General features: G+C 40.0%; 1 protein-coding gene across 3 annotated transcripts in view; it reads right to left on the bottom strand.

Annotated features, from left to right (window-relative positions):
• Window positions 1-16,640, bottom strand: part of GALNT7 (polypeptide N-acetylgalactosaminyltransferase 7) — a 64,837-nt gene that overhangs the window by 46,877 nt on the left and 1,320 nt on the right. The window lies entirely within an intron of this gene.

Below are 16,640 nucleotides of genomic sequence, written 5' to 3' on the forward strand. Positions count from 1 at the left end.
TCTGCACATCGCTGTGTGGCTTGGAGCAATCCTATATATTGGACCAGGCTTTGAAAACAGTGTTGAGTGATTCACATAACATCTGGAAATGGTGAAATCTTCCAAAAACAGAAAAACATCAACTAAGACCTTCAACTTGCATACAAGATCTTTGAATTCAAGTACTGCTTTTTCTCCATCTTTCAATAGCCCTCTTTCTACGAGAAGTGGCTTCGGACCATACAATACAGAAAATCTCACAAGCAAAATGTTTTATAATGCAGCCTGATAAACTACAATCCTTTTTTATTTATTTTTTTAATAATTAAAAAAAAAACAACAACAACAAACAAAACAGAAAACTCGATATTTAAATTGAGACCAGTAATGTAGAGCAAAGATAAACGCATTTGTTAATTTTATTCTAAGTGTGGAATAATCAGAGACCTACTTGGGATACAATAAATTCCTTCATAACAACACAAATAACCTACGCTTTGCTGGCTGGCCTATAAAACACTTGCCCCAGGATCTAAGGTAGAAAGAAGCAAGGGATTCACATCTCTTCAAGCTGAAATGCTAGCACTGTTGTGATCTAGCTGCACTTCTGAGACAGCCATTATCATCAAAACCCAATTAGACAACTGTCCACAATCTTCCTCTCCAGAGGGACTGGATAAGTGCTTGACTAAGAAAATTACCAGTATGAAGAACAAAGTGGACAGTTCCTTAATACACCATCTCAATCAGCGTGGACTGTAAAATTCAAAAAGGCCTACAGATACCAAGTCTTCATCTATGACCTTTGGTCCATAGCTCCAGGTTTTTTTCCTAAGGGAAACCACACAAAACAACACTCATCTTCATCTGAGCTTTGCCATCTCCCTCTGCATTGCCAGTCAGAGATTAGCAGAATGCACGTCCTACTTCCTAGCTAAAATTAGCTACATCCCTTGCAGATCTCTTGGACTATTCATCTTTAACAATTAACAAAAATTGAGAGCAAATGATCCTGAATACCTAGAAATAAAAACAGTGATGTTATATTAATAACTTGTGAGTTTATTATAAGCAGATTCAGGTAGTTTTGCTGTTTCTATAGCAGTATTCCACTCCAGCCACATATGCACGTACTTTAAACTGCACGGCAAGCAACTTCATTAGTTTTTGCAGTCAAATGGATGATAAATATAGAAGGCACCCATAAGAATGACTGAGTAAAGAAACACACTGGCTGTTTCTTCTAGACTTGAACAATTAACATTTACATTATGAAATTTAAGAGACCACGCAGCTAGAATTTAGCTTTGCTTTGCTATTAAAAATAACCAACTTTATTCTTCCCCTATCCATAGGGAAGACATCTGAGAAATAAACAAAAATGCCCATAAATCCTAACATTTCAAGTAATGTCATGTCTTCTAGCCCCCCAGGCATCAGCTATGAGCACTGCACTAGTTAAACTGACTGTGGAACTTCATGCCTCAGTGTTTTGAGACAGACAGATATTTAAAAATCAGGCATCTGTTTTATATACTTCAGCGAGTAAACTACATTCACAATACAATAAATCCACTGCCGATGGATGCGCTTGACCAAGGGATGCCGGCTTCTGTGCTGTATCTTGTATGCCTCAATTTTTCAGTCATCTGTCAATTTCATTTCATATTTCTTGCTATTAAGAAACAAACTGCATGATTAGATTTTCATTTATCTTGGAATACCATTACCATTCTCAAGCTTTACAACAGCCTATTTCTGTCTTTGATTTTAAATTGCATTTCACAATTTGATCAACCCTACCATTTTGAAAGCTTTCTCAGAGAAACAGCCAGCCAAAGCCAAAGCTGCGTCGCATGAAAATTACACACAGTCTAAAATGCATTTCTGAAAATTGCATCTGAACTCCCAGTAGATTCGGAAGGCTCAGAGTATTTACATAATTACCTTGCAGACTGCTTGACAAGTAAGACGAAATCATTCATTCTGATCAATCGTGTTTTGTCTCACTTTTCCCTGATCCTTCTTTCCTGCATTTTTTCTGTGCAGGATATCAAAGAGAATTTGTGTGGTACTTGCCAATACATTGCAATTGTAGCCTACTGAATTGCTGTGGTAAGGTATGCTCTTATCTGTTTACATTAAAAATATTCTCAACATCATATGTATATTGGATGCATAGAGTAAAAACAATAAATAAAGTCTGTAAGAATACCTAAGTAGCAAAAGCCAATTTACACAATACAGAATACTGTAACCTAATCCACAAACTTCTTTGAACAGATTTCACTGAGCTGGTCTGTTGTACCCTATTCTCCACTACCCTTCCAGACTAGCACTTAGCTCTTGCTTTCCATGTAGTATGTTTTCTCTTGACTAGGGAAGCCACCGTGCTCATAGTGAGACTGTGAGTTCTAATAGGCAGACATGCCACCACAGCTCAAAAAGCAGACTGCCTTGACTTTTACCTGGCTAGTGCTGGTGATGTGCAGTGATACAATCTCAGCATGAAGCTGCCCAAGACTCACATTCAAATCTTTATCTCTAAGCTGGCTTCGGGACCTGATATTCCACCTGTTTACTATTATTGTGGCACTAAGGTTCAGCCCCTAACCCTGAACACCCTCTGATGGTCCTGCCTACACCTGAAGAACCATTATTCCAAGGAAAAATTTCACATTATTCATCTCAGGTACAATCAGGCTGGCATTTCTGAACACAGGACTGGAGAAAATGTGAATAAACATCATCCACCTGTGCACACTAATCCCTTTGTCAAGAAGCAACTATGAGGAATAAGCATCAAACTCCAGCAGCTGCTCTCTTTCCCTCTTACCCTCCAAACCAGGAAGCACTGTTAGAAACCACAGGGAGCACTGGATTTACAGGGTACACATTGTCATTTTCAGCTCCTCAGAGACACTGGTATAAAGTGTCAGACATCAGATATACTGCAGTTCACAAACATTCTACCTTTCAAGTGACAGGAATTTCAATCAGTGTTGTGTCTTTTTTCCTTTTTTAACATGGGCTTTTATACAAAAGTGCCTCTTAGTGCCTGCTGCAATTTCTTGCATTCAAATCAGCAGATGACGGTAGCAATCTACTGTTTATATTATATTTACATGCAGCATCAAAAAGACACATGTGGACCCTCTGTGCTTATGACAAATGGAAGTCAGTCTTCTAAGCACTGGGTCTAATCCCCATCACTGAAACAGAATATCAAGAAATATCTGAAACTTGAAGAATTGCAATCTTTTCAACAAATGTTGATTTATTGTAAAGATTTTTTCTTATGAACTCAGAACTCTCTATACAAATAACTAGAATGGAATTTTAGTTAAAAATTGATCCAAGAATGACTGCAAGCCTTTTTCAGGTTCTATTTGCCTCCATAAAGCTGCTGGAAGATTTCCATAAACGCTAAACACACATGAAAGCATGTAGGCATCACCTGGAGGTGCTAACAACTGCAGTTAGGAAAACTACAGCCTTTACTTGCTACTTCTAGCACTGAAAAGATATTACTGAGGTGTGATTATGATTAAATCCCTATTCCACTCAACAGTCCTAGCAAACTAAAAATAAACAAACAAAAACCCCAAACTAACACACACACAAAAGAAAAATGAAATCATAAAAAAGTATAACTAAATAATTTCAAAGTTTTAAGACTCGAGCAAACTAAAAACATCAGGAAGAGATGAAGAGGTCAAGCTGATACTTTAAAGAAATTATTGGAAATACCCAACTGGATACAAGAAAAATTCTCACCATGACCACAGCATAGCATTGCAACAAGTTAGACTGAAAGGTCATGACATCTCCCTCCTTGGAGGCTTTTAAGACCCTACCAGACAAAGCTCTGAGCAGCCTGTCTGACACCACAGCTGACCCCACTTTGAGCAAGAAACTGGACCTCTCGAATTTGCTTCCAGCTTGAGCTATCCTACTGTCCTATAGAAAAAAAAAAAAAGGGATTGTCTTCTTGACTTCATTAAAGCTAGGTGTTTTTTTTCTTCCCACTTCACATTCAGTTCAGCTTAAAAATAAGCTACTATTCAGCTTCTTATTTCTAACAATTTCCACAGAACATGAATAGCAGGAACTCTCATCTCTTTAGTAAAGAGCAGTTGAAAGCCACAAGCAATAGAAGTCACTTCAGACATAATATTTTACCTGGAAACAGCACATTTTCCTTTTGTTCAGTATGGCATTTCCAGTTATGTAATTCTTGGCAGTATGACATAGCTGTAGATTTGTAAAGTAACTCAGAATTGTATTAAATGTGAAAAAAAGAAGAAAGAAATCACTCGCCTATTCTTCCTACTGAGCACAGCTGCTCAGGTCTCCATTCCCTGCTTTATTTAAAAAGGAAAGTTTGGAATCCTTCAGAACGTCAATACTGTGATGCATTACATTGACATTTATCTTCCTGAGACTGTAGATACACTGATACAGTAAGACCTGAAGGCGGTATTTTTTATCTCTGCTGCAAGGTGAACAGTGGAATATCACGAAAATGAATTATGAGATACACCTACCTCTTGCTGAACAAATAAACGAAAAATACTGATCTTAGCTGATGCAGTGGAGCTGCCTTTGCATTTTTATTTTCTCTAATTTCTTGTGGATTTAAAACTCTGCCTGATAGATGCTAAATGTTTGGTAATTCTTCTAGCCACTGTTCAAGAGTAAGATGGATGCTTTACTTCTTTCCTCTACATATCTGTATTCCCTCTGCTTGCCAGCGCAAGCTCCTCTATATGGAAATGGATCAATGACTCCCCAAAGCAAGCTGTGCAGGCAAGCCAAAGGAATCTGGCATCCATAAGCAGGGTGAACACCAGTGCGGATAGTTCAAATGGGAGCATGAAAAAAACTAGACATGGAAGCTGAAAAATACAGACAAGCCTGTGCCCTAGCAACAAAATGCACAAAACACTGGAGTTATTTCTAGCCATCCTCAAAGTCCTCCTCGGGACCTCCAGGGGCACCCCGGAGAAAAATTACCTCTAGTCTGGCATGAGAGCAGCTGTTTGGCTCAACAGGGGGGCTGGCTGTTGCTATTTTTTCTTTCAGCATTTATATTGTTTATTTTAATTAAAAGATACAAGAGTGCCTCTCTCTTTCAAAGCCTTTCTGCTCACTGGAGGAGGGCCTTGTGCTGCACTGAGGTACCGGACACACAGAAGCTGTGGTGCAATAAGATCATCAGAAAAAAAATGCAGGCTTGCCCAGTCGTGTAGTTTTCTGAGTTGCTGCCACACCCAGGCCCTATCACGGTCACAGAAACCACAAGTACCACAAGCATTCCCTCTCAAGGAAAGTCATTAACAATGAACACTTGGCCTGGAGAGGGCTGAGCCACACTTGCTGTTCACATTCCCTGGACGCCCAACGGTGTTCCTCCAGTGTTTTTGATGGTCAGTGGCAATGGTAACACAGGAGGAACGGTTAGGCTTTTAAACATAAATCTCTCTTTTGTCCTGTTTCTTCTAAAACAACAGTACGCTTAAATAAAGCAAACATTTTCACCTTCTTATGGAAAAAAAGAGAGCTGCGTGTTCTTGAATTTGGGGAGAAGATGTGTATGTCCAGCAGCTGACCCTGCACTGCGTGAGGTTACTTTCTGAGGAAAAGCTTCCAAGTGTCTGTAGGAGTTCTCACAAAAAACTTTCACAGCATTACGATTTGAACGTGTTTTTCTAAAGCACCATTTTTTCCTTCAGAAATGCACCCAAACATCAGGCAGAACTCCCTTCCACGTAAGATAAAAAATTAAAATCAGCAAGTGTTTTCTTACTCTTGCAACCAATCTTTTACGCCTCTAGAGCTAGATAAGAAAGGGTATTAAGGAACATACCAATCTAGGACTGGCCACATCTCCTCAGACTACAGACAAAATAAATCTAAGAAACTGTAAAATCAAACAACAACAAAAAAACCTTCAAAAGCAAAATGTGTTACAGAAAAAAACATCTCACCTCTCACTTAAACAAAAAGCTTTCCGCCAGTTTTCATTTAAGCATTAATGACATAAACACTACTTCAGAAGAACTAAGCCTTGTCATACTGACATGTAGTTTCCCATTCACAAAAACCATCCACTAACGAGGGAATGTAGTTAGTCTGTAAAATGCATGAAAGAAACGGACACTATGGAGCTTATTCATTGAATACAAAATGGACTGGGTTGAAAAGAACCTCAAATGTCATCAAGATCCAACCCCCCTGTCATGGGCAGGATCACCAATCATTAGACCAGGCTGCCCAGAGCCACATCCAGCCTAACCTGGAATGCATCCAGGGATGGTGAATCCACAACCTCCTTGGACAACCTGTTCCAGTACTTCACCATCCTCTGAGTGAAAAACTTCATCCTAATATCTAACCTAAACCTCCCATGTCTCAGTTTAAAATCATTCCCCCTTGTGCTATCACTATCCACCCTCATAAACAGACCATTTGCACTGGGACAAAGTCAGCACTGGTTATAAAACTATGGAGTAGCCAAAAACCGTCATTCTTATATACTTCAAGGTTTCTTTAATTTCTACAGCCAATACAGCACAGAAAGAGTTAAGCAACATAAATGCCTGATAAGATTAACAAACACATGCAGAGGAGAAAATGGACTTCCTTGTACAAAGTCGTTGAATTTGCGATAGAACATGAACAGGACTCAGAATACACACAGACAGTAGATTTCCACCTTTACTGCTAAAGTGACTTACAGAAAGCCAGCTACATACAACTGCAGAGATGAGTATTTAACTGATTCAGCTGCAGGGCACTGACTCTGTAGCTGAAAACTTAACTTTATTCTAAGTAAAAGTGATCTTAAAAATAAAAGCACACAGGTCACTCCAAAAGTAACACCTCCTATTTATTTGCGTGGAAACAACAGCTACAAAGAGCACAATAACACTAACCGATAGAGCTACAAAACATTATTTTTCAGAGTCACCACTGTTAGCCAGTTCACACAGATAAGCTGATAAAGACACTCTTCGTTTTGTAGTGTGACAGCTGTGCATGGTCTTCTGGAATGTGGCTTGTCTTTGATGTTGCTGTCACCAGTGCTGAAATGCAGCACCCGCTGCCTCACTGTGCTCACATCCACTGCTCATTCTCCCTAAGTGTTCAGTAAGCATCAATGAATACAAGCGGGTGCCATTTTTCATCACGGAACAATTCAGTTCCACCCCTTTGCTTCATATGCACTTCTATGTGGGACACCATTCTGTCAGACTGTTCCTGTTTTGCCATCTGTCACACAGCAACAACATGTCATGGGATACTGGGGGAAGGTTCAACCTCTACTGCTGTACTACCAACAACGGCCTCTGACACTGTGGGTCAACATAATAAAACAGGAAGCACTGCTTTCAGAGCAACCTTGATACATGCCTTTTAGTAAATGTACAGAAATATTTTACTCTCTACTTAGCAAATCTCTGGTTTGGGAATGTAAAAAGGAAGATGATAAAACACAATTATTTCAGATACTTGAAAGTATTCTCACTGATGAACATTTTAAGACATCAGAGCCAAGACTATCTAGTTAAGCTACTAAAATGTATTTTTATAGCACTGACCTAAAAGTATAGTAAGTTGAAACATTATGCCTCTGGTAATATTAAGAAGTAAATTATGGTTATTAGATAAACCACATTAAAAGATAAGAGTTTTGTTTCTTAGTGCTGTGAACCACTCCTGAAAATCAGGATGGCTGGGATTAGCATGCAAACTGTATTTTGACAAGTTTTTAGTAGACTAAACCCTAAAGTCTTGCAAATATCATGCAAGATGAAACCTGTTCAAGTCAGCCCTCCCTTGCAGTAATGTTAATGGGCCAAGTCTACCAGTGGGAACTTTGGTGCTTAGCATTTAAGGCTGTAAAGACTGCTGTAATCCCAGACTTGGGTTGCAGAGTTTATAATAAAGGAATAGGTTCTTTTCTCCATAAAAACGTTAGCATTTTATATCCTGTGAAAAACCTGTTAGGAAATAGACTCTCCAAGCTATTACTCAGGATAAAATCAAGAGAGGTATTCTAATCATTTGTCGTTCCTCCTATCTTTCAGATATTCATTTCACTTAACATCTTACACTGCAGCCCAATAAAGCTATTAAGTTGTTGCATGGCCTATAAAGGACATATATACAGGCTCTGAAAAGCTGACTTCATGCTGAGGGTCATGAGAATAAGCCTAATTAAAACCCATAAATCCCAAAAAAGAATCAACAAGGAAAATAAAATTTAGTAGGGGGAAAAAAATGGGTAATTGAGGTACTCATCTGAGGATAAGGGCGAATATAAAGGTGAACTTGCAAAAGTCAGTTCATGTCATTACAGTAATGCAGACTTGTGCTGGCTGCAGTCAACCAGCAATCAATATCAAGCTTCTTAGTGCAGATCCCATCATATCTTAGTCACCCAACACAATCACACAGAACTGTTTTTGGAAAACTAATTTTTATGGCAAAAATATAGTTCCTCAATTTCTGTAAATATAAAATTATGCAGAGATCCCATGCCTTAGTATTGTGCTGAGAAGTGAGTGGCTGCTTAATTGACAGTAACTAAGCGCATCTGACTACATGTGTCCTGATGTGCATTTTGCCACGCACACATATAGTCAAGCTAGCTTGAATTTAGGCATATGCACTGTTGGAAAACATCCTCAAAATAACCGCCTCCCAAAGAGGCAGAAAGCATCTCTCCCAAGTCCCAACCACAATACACAGGCATCGTGGAATCAAAGAAAGGGGACGTAGGACAGAAAACGTGCTCAAGGACAGCACATTTCAAAGAATTCTAATTATTTTAAAGTAGGCCAACCCCTAGGACATATCCATTTCATCCAGAAAAATTAATCCAGTCTGCTCCCTGCCATCTTCCTTTTCCCAAGGCCCCTCAGGCATACACAAAGATTAAAGGCTACATGAACTATCCCGGCAGTCTGCTCCCTTTTATCACAACAGCTTGACAGCTCCCCTGTCATCACAAGTCTTGGTAGAAGATAACAACAGGAGGAGAATCTGGCAGCCACCTGAGAGGTGACTGACTGACTGTCGGGCTACCCATGGAAAAGGCAAATCTGCTCACTAAGATAATGATTCTGTATCTTGGCCCCTATGTTTCTCCACACCAAATAATAGCCGTAGTATCACCACTTCAGATTCTTACTCAAGTGTCTCTTCATGCATTGTCAGAAGGAGTTTACCATTGCACTTAAATAGCTTCATGGCCTTGCTGTCAAATCAGTAGTCTTTCTCAGCCCAATCTCTCTTAAAATGTGTACATTGCTGAAAAATAAGCAAGTCTTCAAGGTGAAGATTTTACATCAGAAAACAGAGAGAGCAAGAAGATACAAGGAGGCTTCACCTCTTGGACATCTTGGTCACTCAGTCTTACGTCAGAGATCCAGGGAGAAATATCAGCATTTAGAGCTGATGGTCCACAAGAAGTTGTACAAGAGGCAGTAGGGGATTCTTCTGCCTCTTTTGTATGAGGTGAGGCACAGGAAACCCACACGGTATCCTTCTATCTTGAGAACTGCTGGCTAAACACTTTCCGATGAGAAGCAGGCAATTGCCTGCACATCCACACCCAGAATACACTTACAAACAACCACTAAAAGCCATTCTTCCATTAGAAGAAACAAGCAACAACCATAATAAAAGTCCCCACCACCACCACCCTTTTCCACCTTGGCAGATCATTGAGTTTAAGCTAAGTACTAGCTAAAATCTTGGCTCTGCCTGGGAGAGAGATATTTCATAGAGAAGTAGAAAATAAAGGTAGAATACATGGAAGAGGGGAGAAAAAACAACAACATATTTCATAGCTGCTGCTTAAAGCATTTCAGAAGACTCTGGCATGTTAGAATAACACTGGGGAGATGGATTACCGGACGCTTAGCAGGTGAAGCAATCTAAGATGCATGATAAATGCACACTGACGCATGCATTGCTTATAAAGGACATATATACAAGCCTTGTAGAGCTGACTTCAAGGCCTCATTTAAGTGCATGTGTAGCAAATCACATTTCAAGACTAAAGCATGGAAAGAACAACTTATTTTCTCTGAAGAATGTGTTATTTCAATATTGTCTTCCTTTTTTTGTTGTTGTTATTCCTTCAGTGATAAGAACAGAAAGCTCATGGCATTACCATCCCAGACACTTGTAAAAGGCAGCTTGGCTTCTTTATTGTTTTAATTTCAGATACTATTAGATGATGTGTTTTCTACAACCAATTAACACAATAAAACAATGAATTCCTCTTTGATTGACACTGCTAGAATTCTTATTAACTAGCTCAAAATAAAGGCACTGCTTAAGTATCTCAAATCCACAAAGGCAGGAAATGAGCAATAAAATGGAATCCTGCTATGCTTCAACCCTATTGAAACGCTATTCATGGTTTCCTAGTCATCTTTCAAAGAGAAATCTTTTATGACAGGTTAAAAACAAAGCAATTTTTAATCCTGAAGTTCTGACAAAAATGTTCAACTATGAAGAAAACTATTCAATTTTATTCAAAATATTTCACTTTTTTCTCTAAAACATGCCAACATAATACCGTCTGCATTATTAAAATAATCAGTATTAAGTCAGAACAGCTATTGCTAAGTCATTTTCATTGCCAATTTTTTTTTAAGACAACAAAACAAATAAGAAATTTTGTGGGCAGAGCACCATCTGTTCATGCTTTAATTTCACTAACAGTTATATATTGAGACCTTCAGCTGTAAAGAAAGTTTTCCAAATGTAAACAGTATATAAACCATCACACAGTCTTTACCTCATACCTTCCTCCAACCCCCTCCTGCTGCTCAGAGGAATATCACGCACCAATGCTGGCTGCTGCTCTTTGCAACCTAGCATTCCACTAGGAAATCAGAAGAAAATGAGCTGCAGCTTAGAAAGCCAGAGCAATTCTCACTGGAGTCAGTGATCAGAATGAAGGATTCAAGAAAAGGTAATAAGAGAGAAACTCGAAATAAATACAATATTACAATATGGAAAAAAACAAACAAACAAACAAAAAACAACTTGTGCTTTGTGAGTTGCAAGAAAGCATGCATACATGTGCAGAGAAAAAAGCCTTCAAAATGATAAGATGCCTACTAGCCTGCAGCAATAGAAGTCCGAAAATGAAAGAAATGAAAATGGTAGCCGAGTAGGGACTCTAATATTTTTCTGTCCTTGATAGTGGAAGTGAAAAGCTTTCCTTTCCTCAGGTATATCTGCTTAATACAATCCTTTCTAACGTATCACCTCTTCATCACAAAAAGTACCCTTTTTTTGCTTTCGATGTAAGCATCAACCTAGCCAGGTAAGGATAATATTGTTATTCCTGCAAGTGAATGAAATGGCAACTTCATGGGTTTCCAGAAAATAGAAGTTCTATGCTATGAAGGGCATCGCTAGGAAAGTACCAACCTATTCCATTAATAGCTTGCAGCAAGCAAGGAACTTGACTTTTCAAATTTCAGACCTACCAATTCTAATGAGATATCAAATGATTAAACAAACATTTCAAAACCATTTAACCAAAAATAGGAAGAGCACAATAGAGATTATCACTTGAAGACTGACTACAAACATCACTCTTCTCCTCTGGCTGGTTTGCAATTATTAATAAGACAGCCCTTCAGAAAGGTGCACAGCTCTTTCAAGGAGGATACTACAGTTACACTAGGAAAACCCAATCTAGAAACCTACTATTGAGCACAAGCTTAACAGTTTAACTTTTCAGAAATCTACCCCAACTTCTGCATTTTCCCCTTTGAAAACCTGCTTTGGCTGAAAGACCAGTATGCCCTGACATCTAAGCCTGAACAGCATCACAGGTTGCCAAGATGCACACTGCTGGCTGCGTGCCACTCCCATTTGTTGGGTGCACGGCATTTTCTGAACACACCGCCTGGGTGTTGCTATTAATCACAAGGAGAAAATTCCTCACTCGCCAAAACAGTGCCTAAATCTAGAGCACTGCAGGGTGGAGGTGGGCTGGTAAAAGCAGATTCACGCAGGATAAATTCCCTTTAATTCAGAAAATGATTAAAGAAAGCTGATGGAGGAGGCGATCTTTTAAGCAGCATGTTTCTATTTTTAAACTAATCATTCACTGCAGACTTTTTCTTCCACACTTACAGAGGAAATCTAGTAATTAAATGTAACTGCTACCAGACTCGGAATCCTTCTCTTAGTTTATTTGGCCTATTTTCTGTAAAAAGCATCCACCCCCCTTCAAGGTAGAAGTCAAACCTATTAACGTAACAGCTTATCCTGCCCTATTTCCACTTGGCAGTCTCCCGTAATGCTGATTTAATATCTGACAAAAATAGGACAAAGATACTGTCATTTTTCATTAGGGAATGCCAGCCCAGTACAAGCAGTTTTAACTCTACAGAGCTTGGGTTAGGGAAGGATACACGCTGCTCTGCCACGTGATGAAACACCCCCACACGCTTCTGCACGATGCTCCCCTCTGGGCTGACACCCTAATGGCCCAATGGACCCTGTCTGATAGCTGAACTTAATAATAACAGAATTCGCACTGCTTCACCTCAGCCACCGTCTCCTGATTCAGTTCCTCTAAAATAAAGACAGAACAGTTACCCAGATTTTCACACCTTTTAAAGTAAGGACTTCATAGCATGCTATTTTTAATGTCCCACTGTGTGGCCATTAAGATGCAAAGGTTCCTGGACTAACCAGAACTCTTTTCCAGCAATGGGATTCTTAAAAAGCAAACTCCAGCATCTGCCATTTTTCAGCTGTTATTTAGTTTACATTAGTCACAAATGGTAATACTTGGGGCTAGAATAGGACAATAGGCATCTTGTCACATACATATTAAATGGTGCTAAACTGCTCCCTGCAGAAGAATAGCTTTCTACATAATTAACAGAGTTGAGATAATGAGTTATTTACTTAACTTATTAGTAGTGATTCCAATGACAAAAAAAAAAGTTCAAGGAAGTTTTAATACAGTCTGCGCATGTATATCCAAACTGTAGAAACTATGTAGGGCTTTATTCATTTCTTCACATTATTCAAAAAACCACTTTGTGGTCATTTATTCTGTAACATAACTGGAAGCATTTGACAAAAGACTTCATTTTTAATAAGATAGAAATTGGGCTTTTTACACTCTCCCAAGGGTGACAGATTTTTACAAGCTTTTTCAAAGCCAATTTAGATGAAAGCACACATTAAAAAAAATTAACATTTAATATCTCAAAACATTTTGCCTATTACTGTCACTAGCAATACTAAAGACTGCTGTGATAAATGGGAAGGGAGGAAGCAAAGCTTACTCGCTAAAGCAGCAGTGCTTAGGCTGCAGCAAGCCCACTGCCTCCTTATGCAAAAGTTCCATACCAAAAGTGGCAAAAGCCAACCTGGTACTCTCTGTCTCAGGTCTCACCCAACCACAGAGAGCAGTAAATAGGACAGTGACTGAAGAGAAGCTAACCACAGCAAGCAATTGTGGGGAGACCGACTACCTGCTTGCCATGGTGCACCACTGACTTACCACTTGGATTTCTAATCTTATGCTTGAATCCCATCACTGCTGAACACAACTCCTCCTATGGCATTAGATTTATCATCTGATTCCAGGCTCAGCTCCTGCATTTCCTCCAGTAGTGACATCAAATTCCCCAATTCTCAGTTTCTCTTCTAAGCACATTTGCTGTTATTCCTTAAGGGAGTGGAATGAATTTTCACCGGGACTTCCACTGCGAAGAATCTAAATTAAATCACAATAACACTTCAAGTTCAGTCTGCAACTTGTCATTAAGTCCTCAGTGACAATTCAGCTAAGGCACACAGGATATTAGTGGCCTTTAAAGTGAGGGTAGAAGGGGTGTCACGAGAAAACTCTGAAGAATTCCATTTGCTTTCCTTATTTTCCTAACTCCTCCTCTGCCACATCATAAATCCCATACTTTTGGGCAGCCACATGAGAACTGTAGCACGTAGCCCTAGTGGCTGGTGACAACCTCAGTCTCGCCTGCAAGCCCACCAGCAGCCTGGATACAGTAGCTATGGCTCACAGTCACTGGGGAATGCTGCAGAGTTCCAAACATGAAGTACTCAGTTCCCGAATACCAGGCTTTGCAGCACACGCTGAAGTTTTCCTTCCTGTACTTGAGACGAGTTCAGAATACAGAATTTATTTCATGGTTTTTACTATCTCACCACCACATTTCTGACCGATGCAAAGTCAGCCACATACCTCCATCACATCTTTTATAAGCTTCCTGAGCTATGGATGATAAAACGTGCTGGACCACTTTCCTACTATCTGTTCTTCCTATGGGAAAACAAACAGGGCAACTTCTATGATCACCTTGCAGCAGTCCAGAAAAGAGCAGAAGAAGCAGGAGACCGCTAATTACACTGCTGCCAATTAATCCATAAGCATGCAAATTTGTATTTCAAGCACTGCCTTGAGGAGGCTAAGCAAATCTTAAACAAATAAATAAAATCTTTATTACAAAATTAACTGAAAGCATCTTGATACTGATGTGATCATTTTAAATCTTTGTAATTGGTCAGATGTAGAGAGTTAAAAGTTGACCTACACTCAATTTACACTAGGCTCCTCTCAGATACGCCACTGTCAACTTCTCAGCCTTGAATCTTTCTTTACCTTTCCAGCCCACTGGCTCTGCCTACTGCATTCCAGCCCCTATTCTCTCCTTGGCAATACCAATTTGCAAGGCTGTACCTCTGAGGCTGATCATTAGCAACATATCTCACTTGGGACCAGCAAGCACCATAGCTGGGCTCCCTGCAGCAATATTCTTACAGTGAATAGCCTCACTTGTCTCTTGCTGGCTTCAAAACCATCGTCCTTGATTCAGAAAAGCATAAACAGAAAACATCCTGGAGACTCCACAACACATACACGATAACCTTACCAAGATTTAGTCTAATCTCTTCTTACAGCTGCAAAGAAGAGCTTGCGCGCCCCTAGCTAATGCTTTGGTACCTTTGCGATCCTTGCTGCCCGATAGCAGGTGTTCTTACTGCTACAGAATCTGTTATTTACTCAGCCTACCCCTGAATCTCACAAACATTTTGTCCCTGAATCACATCTTGCAGAAACAGAGCTCTACAGGCCGAGTATCTGGGAAAGCGTGTTGTCTCCCCAAGTTCTGAACACACTCTCAATAGCAGTGAATATATCCATCTGTGGTAGTCTTCTATCAGAAAGGAAGGATAAAATTAACTATGTTCTCATTTCCTTCCTAAATAGCCACTTCTCCACTTTCACTTTTCCTTTGGAAGCTCTGTATCTCAAGTAATCTAGCTTCTCAGAAAGATCACTCAAATCTTTTAAGATCAGTAGGAAAAAAATAAAAGCAATATTTGAAGATGGAACGTACGCTTTTATATATAAAAAAAAGGTACGTAGTTATAAACTGCTACAAAATCTTCAGTATTACAGTCTATCCCATCTGTGTTTGCTGCTGTAAGCAGGAAAAGATTCACGGCTATGAAGATAAAAAGAGTAAGGTAGCTCTTTGTTCATCTTTGTTTCTTTAATGCCTGGCTGTTATTAAAATTGTGCTCTCAGCCATGCCTGGGCTCACAGCACAGAGCGGGGATGTTGCTGCCCAAGGTCAGCTGTGAGAAGTTGAATTACTGCTGGGCAGACCTTCGCAAGCAAAGGAGGGTGATGTAAGGGAAGAAGAATTACTCTGTCATCTCCGGTTTAACAAACTTTCTGGCAGCTAACAGCAGAGCAAACACACACACTTGCGTGGCCTTACATCTCACGGAACCAGCCCTCAGAACACCCTGAGCAGCAGAGAGCTGGAACTGTACCAAGGCAGGCACAGGTGCAGCAGAGCAGCCCCCATGTCAACACACACCATGAGCTTTGTTCCTGCCCAGACATGGACCTACTGCCCTTGAAGCATGAGTGGCACTGAGGCTTCTCTGGTACCCACTGCCTGAGAGGCTGCTGAGGAGGAGAGTGCAAATCAAGGCGCCTGTGTACAAATAATACTGCCATCTCCTAGAGAATAATGATATAATGTGTTCCTCACTCTTGAGCACATCACGTTGAAAGTAAATAGTTGATCTTGCTAACGAACCGTGTATTCTGTTTAGATATTATCTTTGACAGTGTTTACTTGAGAGAATTATATTTGTTCCTAGCAAAGACCAAGTTACTTCCTGAGGTGGCTATCATGGATGCCTCCTCCTCCAGCCAGGAGGGAGGTGACAAGGACAGAGAGCTGCTTTCTGACTCCTTCACTGCCACGTAGACAAGCTAGAAATGCTTCCCAAGTTAGGCCCAGCACATCAACAGAACTAGAGATGTGGCTTCAGCTCTTCAGCATCCAGTGGTCATACTTTAAGAAGGGGCAGGGGTCCTTAATAGCACCTGCACACATCAAGGCAGTGACCCCAGTACAGGCACTGCTCTGCCTGGCACACCACTCATGTTCCCCCAGAGGATGCTCGCCAGCAGGTCTTCTCTCTTTCCTATGCAGGATGAGTAACTCAACCGGTTCTGACGCAAAATGTTTATTTCTTGACTTTTTCTCAGGAGATTTGCAAATAAAATTCCTGAAGGATTCTCCCTACACAGAGTAGCCCATGTTGTGCCTGAAAAA

This window comes from Excalfactoria chinensis, chromosome 4, assembly GCF_039878825.1.
Source record: "Excalfactoria chinensis isolate bCotChi1 chromosome 4, bCotChi1.hap2, whole genome shotgun sequence".
Classification (NCBI taxonomy): Eukaryota; Metazoa; Chordata; class Aves; order Galliformes; family Phasianidae; genus Excalfactoria; species Excalfactoria chinensis.